Source organism: Mytilus californianus, unplaced genomic scaffold, assembly GCF_021869535.1.
Source record: "Mytilus californianus isolate M0D057914Y unplaced genomic scaffold, xbMytCali1.0.p SCAF_7, whole genome shotgun sequence".
NCBI classification, from domain to species: Eukaryota; Metazoa; Mollusca; class Bivalvia; order Mytilida; family Mytilidae; genus Mytilus; species Mytilus californianus.
Window position 1 is genome coordinate 36,580,335 of NW_026262723.1, and position 18,519 is coordinate 36,598,853.

The window sequence follows — 18,519 nt, forward strand, 5'->3', positions numbered from 1 at the left end:
CTCACACAAGACATTTAAACCCTTATGCTATTCTTTAAAGATATACAAATATGAAATACAGCGACTGTATGCACTGTTGCTCACATATATATATAATACACAGCGTATAACAGCCGCACAGTTCATTCCGGATGTTGTGCGTTCTATTAAAAGCGTTTAACTGGTCGGAGACTATTAGTTGCACAGTTTGCTAGTGACCTAATACGATATATATAAGTCTAAATTGAAAACAACGTTCAAACCTATGATTGCGTTGGATAAAAACCGCAATTTTTATACGTGTGCATGCAAAACAAATTTCTTGGTAGAGTGGTCAAAATACAGCACAAACAACATTTTCTAAAAGACCAAAAAAGTGAAAAAGTATATTTTAACAAAACGCATTTGACTAGCAGGTCGAACAACGGATGTTCTTAAACCCTGCTGACTGCCATGGCGATTGCTAAATAAACGGATCACCGAATGTAAAAATGGATCTTAATTTATTAATTAAAATTTAATACCAAACAGAAAACAATAAACTTGCGGAAAAGATGGTATACCGCAAACATGAGGTGCAAACATTTATACACCATATCCGGATTTCGACAATATATATATATATATATATGGGTCAGTAAATTCCATATGGGGTGAGAGCGAACCTAATACGATATATATATGGGTCAGTAAGTTCCATATGGGGTGAGAGCGAACCTAGTACGATATATATATATATGGGTCAGTAAGTTCCATATGGGGTGAGAGCGAAGTTACACAGTTTGCTAGTAACCTAATACTGTACATATGGGTCAGTAAATTCAAGAGGGGTGAGAGCGAACCTAATACGATATATATATGGGTCAGTAAATTCCAATATGGGGTGAGAGCGAACCTAATACGATATATATATATATATGGGTCAGTAAATTCCATATGGGGTGAGAGCGAAGTTACACAGTTTGCTAGTAACTTAATACGATATAATTGGGTCAGTAAATTCCAATATGGGGTGAGAGCGAAACTAATACGATATAAATGTATATATGGTCAGTAAGTTCCATATGGGGTGAGAGCGAAGTTACACAGTTTGCTAGTAACCTAATACGATACATATGGTCAGTAAATTTCATATGGGGTGAGAGCGAAACTAATAAGATATATATGGGTCAGTAAATTCCATATCGGGCGAGAGCGAAGATCGAACCCCATATGAAATTTACTGACCCCATATATATCGTATTAGGTCACTAGCACAGTGTATTAGCGAACCTAATACGATATATATATGGGTCAGTAAATTCCATATGGGGTGAGAGCGAACCTAGTACGATATATATATATGGGTCAGTAAGTTCCATATGGGGTGAGAGCGAAGTTACACAGTTTGCTAGTAACCTAATACTGTACATATGGGTCAGTAAATTCAAGAGGGGTGAGAGCGAACCTAATACGATATATATATTGGTCAGTAAATTCCAATATGGGGTGAGAGCGAACCTAATACGATATATATATATATATATATATGGGTCAGTAAATTCCATATGGGGTGAGAGCGAAGTTACACAGTTTGCTAGTAACTTAATACGATATTATTGGGTCAGTAAATTCCAATATGGGGTGAGAGCGAAACTAATACGATATAAATGTATATATGGTCAGTAAGTTCCATATGGGGTGAATGCGAAGTTACACAGTTTGCTAGTAACCTAATACGATACATATGGTCAGTAAATTCCATATGGGGTGAGAGCGAAACTAATAAGATATATATGGGTCAGTAAATTCCATATGGGGCGAGAGCGAAGATCGAACCCCATATGAAATTTACTGACCCCATATATATCGTATTAGGTCACTAGCACAGTGTGTAATGAATTTATCTTACCGACTATCTTAACATGTGGCATTTCGACTAATGGCTTATCAAATTGATCAAGTCTTCAATATGAAGAACCTACTTCCATTGGTCTATACAATTAACAAATGCCAACAGTAACAACTTGTTAGCTTTTAATGTGTTTTCTGCATTTATTTCAATCGTTCATCATCAATTTCTTTATCTGTTGTCCGGGTGAAACGTTTCAGATATTTCATCGACGCCGTGTTGTTTTTATAAAGGGACGTCCGTAACACCACTACTAACCGTGTATTAAAATAAACCACGCCTACAAACCCCATATGAAATATACAAGGTCTCCGATCGGTCGCTTTTAACCAATGATATTCCTAGAAATGTATAGGATGTAAGATAAACTACCGTATACGGGTATGCATAGTTTAGCATACTATTGTTCTCCCAAATTTCACAGATTGACGGAAAAAGATCTCATCACATGTTTTCTTGTTTTGTGATGACATTTGCAGACCATGCAATAAAGTAATAGTTCAATGCTCAGATTAACGAATTATTGTTTCTCACCTAAGCAATAAGTGTTTGTAATGCACAGTAACTATTATCCTTGTGCGTTGTTTGAAATTTAATTCGGTCCCAAATAGTCACTACACAGGACTTAATATATAAAAGGTCGTAATAAATCCAATGGAGTACAAAAGCAAATCAGATTTCAATTATTTGAATTTCTAAAATTTACATTAATTTTTCTGGAAAGACGAGACATAATAATTTAGTTTGACTTCGACAATGATTTAAACTTAAAAAGGTCGCAGTTTTTGTTTGGATGATACATTTCTCCCGTCTCTGACACTTTTACAATATTTACTTTATTTCATATTTTTAAAACGATGAAGTTTGTACAAAGTTGTTCATTGACCAACTTTATCGTAGTTGTAAGGCAAAGTTCATTTGAAGTGTGCAGCATATTTAGGTAGTTCATGTACACCTTAGTTGTGCATAATCCCTATTATAGTACAGAAGGAACTAAAAGATTTCGCATTTGTCATGTGTTAAATATCAATATATTTATATATAAACCCTTGTCTTGGTTCCGTTTTATTGATGGTATTTGCATGAAATGGAACGATACTGCAGAACATCTACAAGTTTTTTTTTAGATCATTGTAAAAAGTTCCATCATTCAATTAAATTTACTTCTGAATTTTCAAGCGAGAAAATTGCGTTTCTCGACACCACCACATTTGTAAAAGACGGGGTCATGACAACTGATCTCCACACAAAGGAAATTGACAAACACCAGTTTCTCTCTCCGAAAAGTTTTCAGCCGAAACCTTGCAGTCAAGCCATCAGACTAAAGCGAATTTACTCCTCGGAATCAAAACTCAACTACTGTTTGGAACAACTCAGAAAACTAATAAAATCAAGAGGATACAAAAACAAAAATATCACAGAAGCTTTCGATAAAGCCCAAGAAAAAGATCGAGACATCCTCACGGAATACAAAGATGAGACCCGCACAGATAGAATTCCGTTTATTGTCACCTTCCATCCCGATATGACAAATACTTCATCTACTATCCGCAAGCACTGGAGTCTTATTGAAAATGACTCTTCCTTAAAAGATATTTTTCCATCACCTCCTGTTATTGCTTATCGCAGACCCAAAAATCTCAAAGACATACTTGTTACGTCTTAAGTAAAAACAAACAAGAGACCTCTAAAATCGGTAGTTACAAACAATGCGGAAGAAGCAATTGTAAGTGCTGTAAAGTCGCCAACACTGAAAACTCTTTCACCAGCACAGTAACAAAGCAGCGATACAACATCTATGTTACATCTAATTGTAAAACGGAAACTATATATAGTATTTATATTCTTACTTGTGGAACTTGCAATCTGCAATATACTGGCGAAACAGAAACTAAATTCAACATCAGACTCAATAATCACCAGTCATTTTATACCAAAGGAAGAAACTGCCCAATCACGAGACACCTCTTAAGAACAGGACATACTTTGGAAAATATCACCTTTCAAATAATAGAGGTCAACCAAAATTGGGACACCCAAAGTAGAAAACAGAGAAAGAGATTTTAGATGCATCAGCTACGTACTCTTAGACCTGATGGAGTGAATGAGAGAGATGAAACACAGTTTTTATCAAAAACCAAAGGAATAAATCTTGAACTTTCTTACTATCTAACTAACTCAATTATTTGTTTTTTGGTTTAATAATCGCAATGTATATATTAAGCTGCAAAAAATATATTTAAGAGACATGTACATGATGTACAATAAGCTGCAAAAATTTCTTAACAGCATCCGATTTTTACCTGATGGCTGCACGAGCCTGATGAAGCTAATTTGTTAAGCGAAATATTGCGTGAATATATAAAATATAACTACTATTTTTATAACACTCATTAGTGTGTTAAAGTTACATTCTTAGTCATTTATATAATTTAATTTAGTAACTGCATCAGTTTATTTTCAAACTGATCCACGCCTATATAGATTGAATGTTGATTGTTGCTATTTTTAGACACTACGTATATAAATATATATATATATATATAAGAAGATGTGGTATGAGTGCCAATGAGACAACTCTCCATCCAAGTCAAAATTTATAAAGTAAACCATTATAGGTCAAAGTACGGTCTTCAACACAGAGCCTTGGCTCACACCGAACAGCAAGCTATAAAGGGCCCCAAAAATTACTAGTGTAAAACCATTCAAACGGGAAAACCAACGGTCTAATCTATATTAATAAACGAGAAACGAGAAACACTTATGAACCACATCAACAAACGACAACTACTGAACATATGTTGAGTTAGATTGCTGACAAATAAAAATACATTGTGTATCAAAAAAATAATATAACATCTACACACGCTTAAAACACATGTCTTATGTCTATCTCTAGATTCGCCTTACGTGACAAGGTAACACCTGAACACTACGACTTTTTCAATTTTTTTATATAGAGGATGTGGTCGAGTGGTCTAGAGCGCTGGACATGAGGCTAAGCGATTAGTGCTGTAGTGTATCAAAGGTGTGCCTGAGTTCAAATCCCGTTGAGGGACAAAAAATTGTCAGCATAAAAATCTAATTCTAACACTGTTGGGTTTAATTTTCAGACTTATATAAAATTGAGAATGGAAATGGGGAATGTTTCAAAAAGACAACAACCCGACCAAAGAGCAGAAACAGCCGAAGGCAACCAATGAGTCTTCAACACAGCGAGAAAATCCCTCACCCGGAGGCGGGCTGCAGCTTGCCCCTAAATAAAAATGTGTACTAGTTCAATGAAAATGGACGTCACACTAAACTCCAAAACATATAAATGAACTAAAATTAAAAAAACATCCAAGACTAACAAATGCCAGAGGCTCCTGACTTGGGACAGGCGCAAAAATGCGGCGGGGTTAAACATGTTTTGTGAGATCTCAACTATCCATCTATACCTCTAGCCAATGCAGAATAAACAAACACACATCAATACGCTCAGTACAACTCAATATAAAAGAAGTCCGAGTCCGATGTCAGAATATGTTACAAAAGAAACTAAGCAAAATGATATATATATGTCGTATACAAATTGTAATGTTGACATACAAATTATAATTTCAGATCTACAGAATTTTTGTACAAGTTTTTAGTATTATGTGAACCTCGTATTAACATAATTAGATAAGTGAAAAAGTAAAAATAGATTCTAAACCAATGAGGTGTACTCATTTGCAGTATTATGCCAAAGAAGACAGTGCTAAACGTGAGGTTGAGGTTTAAATCACCAAGCTAATCATTAAAGATATTGAACTTGTATCACCTGGTCAGAGGTGTGTGTAAAACTACTGATAACTGATGCAAAAAACCCCTGTAAACAACATATTTATATATAAATCATTTTGCTTTAATCATTGTGTCAATTATTAAAATCATAGTATTATTTTGTATATTAAATTCGATTGTTCAGCTCAGATAATGGTTCAGTTTAATAAACGTGTAGCATCTTGTCTCATTGTGTGTGACATAACTACATTGTATTGACAATTTTTATATGAATGTACATGAAACGAATAATTAGTTTAAAGTTTTACATTGAATATGTCTGTATCTGTTGTCATGGCAAATTTTCAAAACGTACCTACAAGTTAGCAAGAAGAAAAAAAACAAAACAACACATGCATGCACAAAAACGAAACTTACATGACATACCGTCTTTTCGCTTTTTTTAGCATCAAGACCAATATTTCTGAGTAATTTCATATAGAAAAAAGATAGCACGTGTACAAGTTTTAATTTTGAACCAAATTAGAACGAATTAGGACATACATTTAAATTAGAAATTGTCACCTGAAACAAATCTAATTTCTTGATTTTTAACTTATTCCTTTAAATTAAATCAACATACTAACCTATAAAATACTAAAGTAGACATATAACTAATAAAAAGCATAAAATTTTGTGCAATTTCAGTTGTAAAAAATAAAAACACATATTTCCCATAATCCTCTAGAAATGGCTTCCCTGATATTGAAGTAGAGAATGAATATTGTAAATTAGTTCTATAATCCACAAAAACAGATAGTGTGCGATCGGGATAAATGTCACTCGGAAATTTTTGGTTATTTCCTAGAAAACGTAGTCCTTGCATGAGCAGTGAAGGCAGTTCGCACACTGAACATATCATTAAAACTAATAATATCGACTTCTGTGAGTAATGACATTTTTCTTTTCTTCCACTGTTAGTCACAGATTTCTTCCAGAACAGTTTGTTCGAAATCATAATTACTGATACAACTATAAGAACCCAAAGACTCATGGGTAATACCAGATCCACAAGAACATGGTAATGCGATATAACATATTTCGTCATCACGATCGGAGAATCATATCGCGATTGACACAGAAGACATTTCACAGAATTAAAGTCGTAGTAAGTTGTTTTAATTCGAAGAGAAGAGAATTTATGACACTTAATAACACACATCAATAGAAAAGAAAATCCAGTTAATAAAACAAACTTTATACCGGTTATATGAAATCGGTACCTTACTTTGTAAGAAGAAAATAAAGCATTGATGCCAACTATAGACACCAATAGAAGTGAAATTAAATGAAAGATACCTTGTACTTCAGAAATATATATAAAAGTTTTGCAAGGACTGTTTAAAATTCTGGAAAATAGAAAGTATTCTGTAAAATAGCCATCCGTAGAATCCTTGAAGTTCAAAAATGTCAGTAGTCCATTTGAACAAGCTGCACATAGTCCATTCACAAAACATAAAATTTGAATCAAAATTTTCCACTGAAAATGCTGCACTCGGAATAATAAAGCACATAAAATAATATTTAAGATTAGTCCTGCATAAGATAAAATCGTATTTCCGAAAGAAATATAGTAAAGTGATTCCGAAAACCTGTTGAACATAAAAAGAGCATCTTCGATGTAACTCAAATTTCCCCTCATTCTTTTATCATCGACAATGTCCCTAGTCCGATGTCCCTAGTCAGCAATGTCATAGTGTTTTTTTTTACCTCAGAAATTTGAATAAAAATTAATTACAACTCGGAACAATACAAATCCTTTTCCAAAAAAATCTACCTAATTCCGTAATTTGTATTGCATGACTGAATATTTAAATCATGATTTAAATGAACTTTAAATATTTGGATCAATTTGATTGAAAGCTGACACAAACATGTAATATCTTTGTTTACTTTTTTGATAATAAGCTATATTACTTAATACAAATAAAAGAATGGGTCATTGAAATTTGAAAACGTTAGGAATTCCGTGAGACCACTCTTGCGTGCACAATCTTCAATTCTATCGGTCAATAATCACTAAAGTGAGTTAACTGCTATAATGAGAACAGAAATTTATAAAGCAAATGTATCTGTTCGCACATTTTACATTGTCATAAGTCACATAAAAAATGCAAAATACATTAAATACACAAGGCTTAGGAAGTAGCAGGAATATTATGATGCAATCAGGGCAGCAATTCCTACCCTGTCCAGGCATCCGCTGGTTCCCCGTTTGGAGTTCACGAGACTGTGTTTTTAAAAACGATTTATTATTAAAGAGTCCCTAGTCTATACATGTATGTATGCTTCTTCAAATTTTTATTTTTATTTACTTGCACTGAATTAAGACCGGTGCTGTTGGTCTGTTATATACCCAGTATAGGCAGTAATTATTCATGCACTGACATGATTTATAACATTATATACTTGTCTAAATATAAATTTAGAAATTATTAATAAACTAAGGTATAGTAGATTTGAGATGGTTTTTGCTTTTCTTTCCAATTTCCTCAGGCAAAGTTGACCATAGATATATTTGGCTATTTCTATGTCCATTTGGTCATACAGCTCTTCGTGTTTCTCTGTACTTATACATCATAAGCCTAGTAGTCCGCACTTCTGTGCTGACATGAATTATCATTGATATTGTCTTATTTATAAATTTACTGTTTACAAAACTGAATTGATCGAAATACTAAGGCAGGCTCTACCACATGAATAGATTACCTTAGCTGGCAAAACGTTTCGGAATTTTTGGCCGTCAATGCTGTTCAACTTCGTACTTTATTGGGCCTTTTAACTTTTTTGATTCGAGCGTCACTTATGAGTCTTTTGAAGACTAAACGCGCGTCTGGTGTACAAAAAGTTTGCAGCTTCATGTTCTTATATGATAGCTTGGATTTAAAATTTTTGGTTTTGAGTGTTCGTAATAGTTGAAAAGAGACTCAGTGATAGTGATTGCTAAACCACCATTCAGTTTGCCAAAAGTGAACTTTGTCATTGATAAAGTATTTTCTCCCTCTATTTATTACAAAATAATTTCATTAATTATCAGTTTCTTTTATATTACACATAAGTATATATAAGAGGGTCTGGGTGGGATGTCCTTCATCTCTGTATTCCTTAATTTTGAGGTCATTTTTCTCTTTACATTATTTGCCAATCATTCTCTAAATTCTTTATACTTTAGCGCCCCATTTTTCTCTATTCTTTATTTTGTGCCCTTTTGTTCTCTATTCTTTATTCTTTTTGTTAATTTTTCTGTAGATTTGGTCCATTATTCTCTATTCTCTGAACCCCATCCAGACCCTCATATATATAACTAAAGAGGGAATTGTGCACTACTATAAATATACTTGGGAATAAATCCTCGACACTTACATAAATAGCAAACTATATTTAAATCTGTTGGATTTCATCATGTTCCTGTGCACGTTGATGAATTGAATGATGAATTGAATTGTTCAGTCATAATAAAAAAGTTTCAAAAAGGGATTCTAAGGAGCACATTGCTTTGACACAGAGAACAGTTTATCAACTTTTCACTGCAATTTATTTTTTTTAGAGTTCCCTTTTGCAGGCTTAATAAATCTACTTTGATTGTACGGTCGCATACAAATGCCATGTTTTGCATGCCATATAATTTTACAATACACAAAGATAATCTCCCTTTGTTTACTTGATCAGTGTATTATTTTCTACACGGTTATCACCACTAAAACATACTGCTGTACATACTGCTCCGATTGATAAGTGTAATAAGTAAGTTTTTATTATTTTTTTAATTTCTATTGAGAGAGCATCGCACTTACAAACTGTGTATTAAATCAAATATTCTAGATACTGTTTGAAAAATATGGAAAGCAAAAAAGAAAGAAACAATATATTATATACTGAAACATGATGAAGTTATTGGCACTTGTGAAATGGTTACCAGCATGCATTATAAGTGAAGCAAAGGAAGCCAAAGAAAATGTCATAATGATTCAATTGAATTTTGAATTGAGATCCAACGACAGCAGGAACCATATTAATCATGTTAATGATTTGTCTTCGACAGCTTAAGGTAGATTCATGGTATACCGCCATCTTGGATTGTACAATCTCAGTACAAAATTGGTCTAGTTATTTGCCCAAATCTGCAAATTTGGTTACAGATTTGCAATTTAATAGTTAGATTGTTTATTTATATAAAAAAACTTTGTGATTTATTGTATTATTCAAAATATTTAAACAAATATCAAATTTTGTGTTTTTAGAATCATTTTTTTCAAATAAGCCATTTAAGGGGAGATAACTCTTTTAGTAAAAAATATATACTGGACTGATAGGGAAATTTTTTATTTTTACTTGTAGCAAGAAAACAAGTTCGGTGACACCATTTTTTCTTTTTCTTTTTTTAAAACATATTATAAAACCTATCTTCTTACAATTTATTTCAAAATTCTATCTCATAGAATTTTTTTAATGCACACAAATGTGTTTTTTCATGAACAATCTAACCAAATTTAGGCAATTTTCAACGACTTATAGTTTGGAAAATAGCACGGTGACCCATACTTTTTATTATATTTTTGAAAAAAGCATAGTAAAATCTTTCTTTTGGCAAAGTATAAGAAAATTCTATCTCAAAAAGTATATACTTATGATCTACCTTAATATCGTTCGCCGGCTAGTTATTCGATCCGTCCGTAGACGATTCGCTTTTTTCAAATGAATATAATCAGAGACATATAATACATATATGTCTCTGATATAATAAAATAAAAAAGGACGTGTCACAAAATTATGTTTCAAGCTACACATGCTACAGGGGTTGCAAAATTGCCAGATTTTGTAAAGATTATTCAAAGAAAAAAACATCTTTTCGGAAGGAATACTTAGTAAGATAAGATAAGATATAAAATAAGATATTTTTTTTTAAATTTGAGCTATACAATCAAATGAGTTACAAAATAAAGCACAGTAAATGATTAAAATGATTAAAGTACATTTAAATAAAACATGTATAGATTCTACACATTTAAACAAAGTAACATAATTATAAACCATGTTATTGACAAAACATTAAGTTATTTTGGAAGTCACTGTGACCTGGAGAAATTACATTTAATAATTACAGTATATATATATATACTGAGTGTTGGGATGAGCCGTTCGGCCCCGAGTATGTCCCTATTTCAAGCTTCATAATATGATAAAGGTGAGAAATTCAGATTAAAAACACATTGTCTTACGAATCTGAATTGTATCAGATATTTTTCAAATCTATTAAACACTTTATGAAATAATGTAATGTAGCTATAGCATTTACATTACTTTAGGCGATTTTTTGTCTCGCCTGCAACGAAAGTCGAAGAAGGCGAGACATAGGTATTACTTTTCCGGTGACGGCGTCGTCGTCGTGGTCCGCGGCGTCAACAATTCAGGGGTTCAAATTAACATTTGGTACTAGAAGGTCCAGGACCTTTGACACTCCAAACTGAAAGGTCCACAACATAAATCCCAGGTCCTACTTTATTTGAAATATTTCATAACTCAGTAAGATTAATGTGTTTTTGGTCTTAGGTTACCTTGTTTAATTATATTTGAACTGCATGCAATATGTTGTTAAGTTTACAAATATATTGCCAGGCAACCATATAAATGTAGCACTAAACTGTCAGTGTCACTGTGATATAACCTGTATAATAATAAATGATGTAATTGTCTTACAAGTATATTATGAATTCAAATAATCTTTTTTTTTGTATTGGGGAGGGTGTCACTGTGGGTGGGTGTGTTGTCTCAATTATTGGTAATTATACCATAATCTCAGGGCTTAGACTACTTCAGAATCATAGGGGAAGTGACTTCAAGTCTCTTTTTTAAACTGATAGGGAGAAGTGGTGAGATTTGAAAGAGAAGTGCTCACTCAAGGCGCTACAATGTTTGATTTTTACTATAATATAAAGGGCTATATGTATCTTTTTGTATATTGTTCAATTCATAACCGAGTATTCAATTAAAAACAGTTCAAATTCATAGCTGTTTAAGTTCATCATATGTTGCACAATTATATTAGTTCCTCTCTTGTTAGAAACTACCAACTAAATATCTAGCACTAATAAAGAAAGAACTTTTTTTACATCAAAAAAGAAAAGAAAGTGTGGAATGCTTAATTTTTCCCTGTGGGATCAATATTCTGCTGTCAGATGTGCCATTCATTGGTCCGTAGTCATTATCCGTAGAATCCGGATTTCATTCATAGCTGGTCCGTTTCCCGACTCCGATCAGTAGTTTGTACACATATTTCAATGGCTGACGAAAAAATTTACAAAAATAAACGATGTTTGAAACGCTATTTCGGAAGGGAATATGACGTTTTTAATGCAACGAATGGATAACAAATTTACTTAAGGCAACTTTCATCACTTCTAATGGGTTAACAAACTTATTTTGCAGACAGTTAAAATGGTTTAAAGTACGCTCTCAAGGGGTATACCATGTCAATAGTAATATGGCTTTGAAATGACGATACTGATGGTTCAAAAGGTCGGCAAAGTTAATTTTTATTTTCTTTCAAATCGAAGGTCCGTCGGGCGTAGCAAGTAACCAAAATGAAAGTCCGATTGCAATAGGGGAAGGTCACGAACTACTTGTGATAGATCAATGTATTTTCTATAAAGTTGCATTACTATCACTACATTCACTCCCTGCTCCCGTACGTCATGGTCCAGTGACTTTCAATTAATTACCAATTTTCAATGTTAAGTTTTCTGCTTTTAAGAACTACTTTTGATAGATCAATTAAATTTTGTATGAAGTTGCATTACTATCAGTTCATATCAGTTTGGAGGCTTTTTACACTTAACTATAAGGCCCTGTCACCTAGGCCATGGTCAGGTGACTTTGAATTAATAAGCATATTTTAATGTTAAGTTTTCTGTAGACAACGATATTTCTATAAAGTTACATTACTGTCTGTACATCTCAGACCTTGTAGTATACTTGATATAAATGTGATACTTACAATTTGAGAGAAACTTTTTAAATGCTAATTTAAAAAACAATCAGTTAGGAAAAGGCATGTAATTTATAGTAAAATTTTAACTCACCTGTCCTTCAAGACCAAGTGAGCTTTTTCCATTACTTCACGTCTGTCTTTGGCGTCCGTCCGTCCGCCCGTCCGCCCCTCGTAAACTTAAAAAAAAAAAATCCTTTAAAACTAATGGGCCCAATTGAATGTTCCTCATTGTATCTTGTTTAAACAAAATATTCGGGGATTTGATCCATCAACAAACGTGGCAGTTTTTGCTAAAATTAGAACATAGGGATTAAATGCAGTTTTTGGCTTATATCTCAAAAACTAAAGCAGTTAATGCAATTCTGACATGTGGTAGAATTAAACAGCTGGTCAGGGTCTATCGCTTGTGGAAGAACAATCTTACAACCATATTTGGAGATATTGCCCTTGCACTGTCCTTTTTTTTAGCAAATTTCGCCGGGTTTTGGTTATTATCTTGAAAAAAGACAAGACGAAAAAGTAAAAAGTAAAAATTACCAAAACAAGGAAATCATATATAAGTCAACTAGGCAGGAATCGTTCAATGAACTCTTAAAGGAATCATTGCCTATAAAAGAGAGGAGAAAGATACCAAAGGGATATTCAAACTCATATTAAAGTCGAAAATAAACTGACACTGCCATGGCAAAACAAAAAGAAAAATACCAAAAGACAAACAACAGTACACAAAACACAACACAGTAAACTAAAGGCTGAGCAACACGAACCCCACGATAACCGGGGTTGATCTCAGGTTCTCCGGAAGGGAAAGCAGATCCTGCTCCACATGTGGCACCCGTCGTGTTGCTCATGTAAGGACAAACCCGGTAAGTCTAATTCGGTTGGTCACACTCGGGGAAAATAGGACGGGATTGTAGTTACGACAATTTGAACATATCCGTCATCATCTGTGAAACAGATATTACTTAAATGTCAACCAACTTGTGAACAATTATAACGCGTGTATAAATGATGATTTTTATCCTTTTGCATTTTTTGAATACACTATAGTTGAAAGAGAGAATCTTTCGATAGTATAAATGTTTAACAAATTATGATCTACAAATGAATCAACATGGAAGAATCGTCAGTTGACCCCTTGTAGGAGTTATTGCCCTTGAAAGACTTATTTTACTAATTGTTTGCATTTTTTAGCAGAAACTGTAAAAGAGATATTTATTGTAAAACGCAAAAGTGTTCAGAAAAATAAGATCTATAAATTAGTCAACATGTACGAATCGTTAATTGACCGCTAAGTCCGCTTATAGGAGTTATTGCCCTTGACAAATGGTTTTTGATAATTTCTAACATTTTTTGAAGAAACCATTATAGAAAGAGATAAATTATAAAGCAAAGATGTTAAGCACAGTAAGATCTACAAATAAGTCAACATGACCGAAATTGTCAACTGACTCCATAATGCCCCTGAATGACCTTTTTTTACCCATTTTATGATTTTTTGAAGGAACATAGATAGAGAGTTTTTGGAAGAACATGCAGTTCCGGCAATTCGATTAAGTGTTAAAATTAGTTAATGAATTATAATTTTATTTATTTTTAGAATAGTTCAATATGGATGAGAAATCCCATAAATGTGATATATGTGGATTAGGGTTCAAACAGAGTGGAAATTTACATGCACACAAAAGAACACATACTGGTGAAAAACCGCATAAATGTGATATATGTGATAAAGGTTTTAGTCAGCGGAGTAATCTACAGAGACACGCGAGAACACACAGTGACGACAAACCTTATACGTGTGATGAATGTGGTAAACAATTCATCCAAAGTATCCATTTAAAAGTACACATCAGATTACATTCTGGTGAAAAACCTTATCAATGTGAAGTATGCAGTAAACAATTTTGTCGCAATGGCGACTTGAAGATACACATGAGAACACACGGCACAGAAAAACCACGTGCGATCATGTGTGAAATTTGCGGAAAAGAGTGCAGTAGAAAAGATGTTCTACAGAAACATATGAGAACACATACCGGTGAAAAACCATTTATGTGTGTAGTATGCGGTAAAGAGTTTAATCAGCTTGGGAACTTGAAAGCCCACATGAGTCAACATACTGGTGAGAAACCATACGTGTGTGCAATATGCGGTAAAAGCTTTTATCTGAATTGCATCTTGAATAAACACATGAAAAAACATAGCGATGAAAAACCTTATGAGTGTGACGTGTGTGGTGAAGGCTTTAAGGAAAACTGGAACCTGCAGAAACATGTTAAAATACATATTGATGAACCGATAGAAAAACACATCGGTGAAATGCATATGATTGATCCACTGCAGGGTTCAACATTGTAGAGCTTTGGACATTTTCTTTGAAGAATTCACAAATTTTTGAACAGGAGAATTTCTCGTTATTACACAAAATAAAGAACGATAAACATTTTATAATGTTATATGTATAGATCTATCAAGTAAATGTGGTATACATCATTAGCGCCTTGGAAAGATTTTATCATTTTCATCATTTTCTTTCCTAAAATATTTTCAACAAGTTTCTTGCTCAAACCAAAACCAATTTGTTTGACATCGAAATACAAGTACAGTGGACGCTACTTCCACGATAAAATTGTGTTGGTTTGATCAAGATGATGTTTAATAAAGACAGATAAGCTGAATGAATAAAACTTAATTGGAAATCTGCAAAACAGAAAAAAAATAACCACCTCTGTGGTCTCCTGGTATTACTCGTCTGGAGTGTGGAATGTTTTGGGTTCCCGTGTTGAAGGCCGTACTTTGACCTATAACTGTTTACTCTTTACACATTGTGACTTGGATGGATAGTTGTCTCATTGGCACTAATACCACATCTTATTTATATGGTCTGTTCGGAGTCAGAGTAATGTGTCTTAGTAATGTGATATGACTTCCTGTGGACTATAAACAAATTGTTTAACATTGTGATTCCTCTGATTTATCTAATGAGCCAATATGGAATCAACACTAGTAAACTTATGTTTGGAATGATGTAACATGTCTGCGCCAAGGGAAAGTTTGTTTAAATCAAATTAAATAGCCTTATGGAATCCACATCGGTATACGTATGTTTTGGATCGATCCAACATGTCTTCGTCCACTCGTGGTTAAAATGTTGAATCAAATCAAACTTACATATACCGGTGTAGATTTTAAACAGGTATCTGTAACTTGAATAAACACATGAAAAAATTTGGCCTTTTTAACTTTTTTTGATTCGAGCGTCACTGATGAGTCTTTTGTAGACGAAACGCGCGTCTGGCGCAAATACAAAATTTCAATCCTGGTATCTATGATGAGTTTATTTGCATGGTGTGAACATTCTTCCTGGGTGCAGAAATTTTGGATCTGTCTATACATACGTATACCAATCTGGATTCCATACGGTGTGAACAAGCACGTTTAAAACCAAATCCTTGTGTAGATCTTGTACTTAGCCGGGCATATTCATATTATTTACATACTTTTGTCCCAAATATACAACATGTTATATATTTGACGGTTGGTGTTAACCAGCATACATGAATCAATCAATCAATCATTAGAACAATAAAAGGGGTCTGTACACCAGTGGAAGAAATCGTACTGAAGTTTCATCACACCCTTGTTAAACCAATACGGTAACAATAGTATATTACACATTGTAGATGAAAAAGGTTTTTCCGACAACAGCGTAGTTCTCAACATGTTCCTAAAAGGATTTGTTTGGACCGACTTCCTCTGAATATATTAATTAAACTTATAGGGTAAAATAAAAAAGTTCATGAAACTCCGTGAAATTTAAATATTAAAAATGTCAATAAGCATTTGATATCTCAACATTATAACATTGCATTTTAAAAGTCTGAATAATATGCTGAAAGGAATTTTGGTGTATAAAAAAAGAAGATTTTAACCGCTAATTGTGTTGTTACAGACAATTTTGGTAAATTTTGGAGCTGTTACATGTTGATTTTTTTTAAAAATTATTGATTAATAGTCAACGGATTGGAGTTGTCAATGTTTCATAGTTAGTCCTTTTTGGCCTCAAATTGTCAACATAATAAAAATATTAATGTTTCATACTTAGTCTAGATTTTGTCCTCAAAATTATGAAATGCAAATATACATGTAAGTCGCAAAAGGGAAATGAGAGGTTTAAACTTAGAAAGATAGAATAGTTTTTACCAGCGATTAGTCTAAAAAAAAACAACATTGGTCTATTTAAATCCTAAAGTACATCTTCACATTTCATAATTCAAATTGTTTTATTTTGTTTGATACATTCTATACTAGAACAGAAACAAAATCATGGGAGTAAAACCGGTATGAAACCTTTAAACTGTGGTTAATTCGTGTATTACAGGCTGTTGACTATTGTTTTACAATCTGTTCGCTATGTCCTTGGCAACGACATGCAAAATAACAAGTATTTTAAACTCACAAAACTAGATTATTGATTTAATTGTGACGTTCTACATCCTTTCTTCGGTACATTTACACTTTACTGAATGGTATCAATTAGAGTTGAGAATGGAAACGGGGAATGAGTCAAAGAAACAACAACCCGACAACAGAGCAGAAAACAGCACAGGGCCTCCAATGGGTCTTCAACATCAACCATACTTATCGTTATAGGCATATATGTATATAATTATTTGGTTTTACACGTTTTTATGGATGGACATCTATCCCGTCGATATTTACACAACATTTTTATACCAGGAGCAAATCCGTAACCACTCCTGACTGAACAAGCTATATAGTCCTACCCACAAACCCCGTTAGTCAGGGAAAATGATCAAGTAAAACTTTTGGAGCTCAAGTTAGAACGTTTACGTTCCAACAAAACAATTAAAATTTACAAAACAAGAACAAAAGCAGGAATTTATAAGGAGGACGACACTCCCTTTAATGAAATTATTCCGTCAGACACGTGTGTCTTTTTTTCTAAGGTCCAATATGTTTTCTGTTTTTAAGTTGTCCCTCAATCTCAAACTACTGTTTCTAAAAAACAAAAACCAAAAAAAAAACAAAACAACAAAACAACAAAAAAACATGGAAATGTTGCCAGTCACATATATGGTAACCATGATCATATGCGCATGCCTGATCTGATTTTGGCATGCCTCTTAATTTTTTGTTTTTAACAAATGATTCTATGTTTCTTATTATAATTGTTTCTATTGTATTTGCCTTTTGAGGTCCTAAAATTGGTAAAAAAAAATTATTCTTAGTCTACTACTTTTCTTAAGAATATTTTAGTTTGTATATCTTATTTTACAAAAAAGTCGATGATCATGAAATAACAATCTGCATAATTATTAAATGTACATTAACCTTCACGTAAACACTGAATTACCTTTGAAACATTGTCAAGAAAAAAGCATGTATAGTATACAATTTATGCTAAACATTATGGTAACGTATACATGTGAAGGCTATACATATAAGACAGATTGTAAAAACACAGCACCTTTCACTCACAACTTAAAGGTCCCATATAGGTTTTTATCAATTTTTTTCTAAGCAAACTAAGATGTGAATAGGAAAGGTGCTGTGGTAAAATTATTCAACTAAGATCAATCAATTTTCTTCATCTAAATTTTCCTTTCGTAGTTCCTTAAAGGGGAATTAGCTTTAAAATTCATAATTACCGATTTGACTTAAATTCTCATATTTGATTTAAAAATATGTAACATACTAAAACGTAAATCCAAATTACAAAAAGTACAAAGGAAACAATAAATAATGCATGGACTCGTGATAATGTATCATAATGGAGTGACAAATCAAGAAAATATGCTTATTTTAAGAGTTTAATGGACTGATTTAC

General features: G+C 33.0%; 1 long non-coding RNA gene across 1 annotated transcript; it reads left to right on the top strand.

The window, feature by feature from the left end:
- Positions 1-9,324: 9,324 nt before the first annotated feature.
- On the top strand, positions 9,325-16,766 carry LOC127708395 (uncharacterized). The gene is made up of 2 exons (XR_007985265.1): positions 9,325-9,421; positions 14,266-16,766. It is a non-coding gene; the product is annotated as an uncharacterized LOC127708395 (long non-coding RNA).
- The last annotated feature ends 1,753 nt before the right edge of the window (positions 16,767-18,519 follow it).